The sequence below is a fragment of the Drosophila obscura genome, unplaced genomic scaffold (assembly GCF_018151105.1).
Source record: "Drosophila obscura isolate BZ-5 IFL unplaced genomic scaffold, ASM1815110v1 contig_9, whole genome shotgun sequence".
NCBI lineage: Eukaryota > Metazoa > Arthropoda > Insecta > Diptera > Drosophilidae > Drosophila > Drosophila obscura.
Window position 1 is genome coordinate 4,890,675 of NW_024542883.1, and position 3,879 is coordinate 4,894,553.

Consider the following 3,879-nt stretch of genomic DNA (forward strand, 5'->3'; position numbering starts at 1 on the left):
AAGATGATTTTAGCTGCAATGAATGACGATGAACCGGAATAGATGGACCCGAAACTATCAAATTTCTGATGTAAGATGGATGGATTCCATCTATAATTATCAAAATTAATGGATACAAGTTTTCGTTGCTCAACATATTCCAACTTTACTTAAAGTCAAATATAACCTGTGGGTAGGCATTTTTTTGTTAAATTGTCATTATATTCATTAAGTATTCCCACCCAAACCAAGTGATTGATGTGGCATCCCGTAGTAAGTCCTAATAAACTTTTCAAAATAATTTCCAATCCCCGAAACAGAAAACATGCTCTATTGTCACCAATGTCTGGGCAATATGCCAGCCGTTCGTGGCCATAAATCAATGTCAATCAAATCCCGCGAGCAATGCATCAATTAGATCAAAGTCAATCAAAAAGTGTTAAACTTTTACCCAGCCCAAAGGCCGCATTTTTGTGGTAGTCGGTCCAGAGATTGAGCACCAGGAAGAGAGAACACGATAGTGAGCAAAATATGTCCCATTAAAGCGAGTTGTTGCACTTTCCGGTTCCGTTTCGATATCGCATAAATCATATTTATTAGAGAAAATGTTGTCGGCAGCCACGCGTCGCTTATGAGCCACAAATCAAAAACGCACAAATAACAATTTGAGAATCCGAACATACTCGTTGCAAGAACAAAGAGAGCATTTTCTGATGTGGCCCCATAAATAACATTTCACCAGACACTCGCCCATGCAAAACCAGATAGAAGGGTTGCCAGGGCGGAGAAGCAGTCCCACAGTTGCCCTGGCCAATTGCTCAAACAGCAGGAAGTGATTGATTTATGCCTGCCTGCCTGTTGATCGGGGTGCGGTGCGCAGGGCGGAGCTCAACTCTTTTGGCCAAAATTTAGGTTTACGTTTTATTCGTAAACCAAATGTTTTATTGATGATGTGTGACGTAGTCAGCAATTGTCAGGGAGTCTTCCTTCCCGCTCCTGCTTCCCACAATTTTGTGCCAACATTTTGTTACTGCTCGATGGTGGTTCGATGACTTTTTGCCGGCTCATTGGCTCTGTAATTGATACGCTTCGGCAGATATTTTAGTCACGTTCCCCAACTAACTTTGCCAAACAATTAGTTGCAGTGCTTTTCGCTTTTTTTTCTTTGTCGCCATAAGCGAAAAGTTTTTCCCAAGTTTTCCTAGTTCTCGTTTCTCAGCTGCGGCCCTGCAGGCTGTTGCTTATCGCCATCCGCTGCCGCTTTAGCAGTTCGACAATGAACTTTTGGGAGTGACAGTTTAGTTTCGTGTGCGTGGACGAGGGCCAGCAGCATCAGCGACTCACGCACATGTCGCTCGGAGAAGTTGAAAATGGAGCTTAAACCCCAAAAGGGACGAAATAGATAGCGGATAAAACACATGTAAAGGAGATGGATAGAGGAGTAAATGGAGGAGCTGAATAGAGCAGAAGCGGAAGATAAGAGTAGACAGCAAAGTGGACAGATATACAGTAGTAGAAGAGTGAGAGAAAACGTCACATTGTACACTGAGTGGCAAAAGTATTATATCTAGAATTTATTCTAAAACATGACTGACAATAAAAAAAATAAGCAGGCGCATCGAAAAATAGAAAATTTGGAAAATTTGGAGCCCCGAGGAAAGATTGATCGCAATTAAAGAAACTTTACTTGTATTGAAAAATATTAAAAGGGGGCAAACAATTCCTATCAAATATCAAAGACAACTTTTATAATATTTGTTCACATTTATTTAATAATGGAATAGTTAGTATTTTAGTAGTTAAAATTTGCTCTATAAGGTATAGTTCGCATAAGTTTCGCAACCCACTGTTTCGACCATTAAGTAAATCCTCTACACACTTATAGCAGACAAGGGAAAAACAAAAGCAAATCAACAGTGTTGCAGCTGCAACAGTTTTCATTCCACATTCAAGTGTCGATTTTTTCTCCATTTTTCTGTTTGTCTGTTTTCCTTGCTTAAGCTGAGAGTATATAAATATTCTATATACCCGTAGATGTACGGGGCAATCCGCTTAACTGTAACTGGAACTCGAGCACAAATTGCATTTGGTGACCCTCAACACGGGTCCCACTCCACCCTGCTCTTCTCTACTAGCCATGATAGAACCATGGAAGCCCATGGCTAGGTATACTTCATTGAATTCGCGTGGAGAGGGCGCGCATTTATTTGCCATTTTTCAAATGGAACTTTTGCAGAGTTTATTGAAAACTACACTCAGTTTAATTGAATGGCTGACGATGACTTTAAAGTGGGAACACCTCGTCTCTCTCTCTTTCAAAGTCAAGTTGTATGAGTATGCGTGCGGAAAAGTTTCTGCGCCTTAATGCCAAAAGACGAAAGTTGGCAGCGTATTTTCCTTTTCATACCAAAACTGGCTTAAATTATAATCTGATGAAGAAGGGGAGCGCACTACGATTATACAATAAAAACAAAGTCAGAGCTATTTCTAGGGCCTGTAAATGGCACCCAAAGTGGTTTATTGAAAACTTTTTGCCCAGCACTTAGTTTTCAATTATGAAAATTTGCATTATGTCGGCGCTTTCGGCAAGTAAAATATTGATTTTGATTTTCGCCTAAATTGATTTCCACGACCGGCTTTCTCTCTCAATTACTTAATTGCACGTCGCCGGAAAGGGCGAAAGACCCAGGACATTTTCGGGCAGATTAAACAATTCCTGGCTGCGCTGAATTAAGGATGCACAGAGAGCAGCCCCGGAGGCAGACCTGACTAAGTGACTGTTGAATTGCCGGGGAAAACTTTCGCCCCCACACTTGGCCCCACTTGGCTCTCGATTAGTGACAGTCGAGCTGCAGGAAAATCCATTCAGGCATCTAGCCATCCAGCCATCCATCCACTCTCCACGAACTGTCCGAATCCATTGCACCGAAGATGATGTTTTTCATTCGACTTTCTACTCCGAAGCCCCTGAACGGATCTCCTGCTCTTGTCATATGGCAGCAAGTCATGCGTTAATTTTTTTAGTTGAGCAAATATAATGCGCTCACTTAGGCAAACTAATCACAGACAAAGTACAGCCTTAAGTGGAGCGAGCCAAGGGGATTTTATATTTGAAAGCTAGAGTCAAGCAAAAGAAAGGTGGAAAAAGTATGCCTCCTCGTCTATATTTATATTTCCTCGCCTATATTTAAACAACCTAACAGAGACAGATATTTTAAAAATCCTACCCAAAGCTAATGCCTTCTCAAATCGATTTCTCAAGGTCCCCACAATATCTGCGCTAATGAAGTGTTTAAGGAAATTACGAGTACGCATACGCCGTGTTTCCCACGTGGGTTTATTACAAATACCCGCGTGTTTTTTTTTTTTAGAAGAATAATAAGAACAAGGAGCAAAAGAATGAGCAGGAAGAGAAAGAAATTTTAAATAAACATTTCCATATCTTTGGCAGGTATTTTATCTGCTCTCAGGGACAAAGGCCAAAGCGAAGGGAAACAACGAGCGAAAAAATAAAATGTGGAATAGGGAAAACAAGTTAACGCTGATTGCACAAAGACGGCGGATTTGTAGACGGCTGCACAGTCAACGACTTGGCTCACCTTTTCCCCAAGTTCTCTTCCCCTGAGCAGGAAAAAGTTAAGCAAAACACGAAATTAAGAGAGGAGCTTCCCCAAACTCCTCGAGCAGAACCCAGACTGTATCTGTGTAGTGGGTATTTTGGTAACTGTGTGTATCTCTGTATTGCGGGTAGATTAACAAAATTAGCGCAACGAGGGCTTCAACCAGAGGGTGAGGCATTCACTCCCATATACTCATTCTCCCATCCAAGGTCTGGAACATTGCCGCAGGCAAATCAATGAGAAGCAGGAAGACAGAACCCGACTCGAGCACTCAACACTC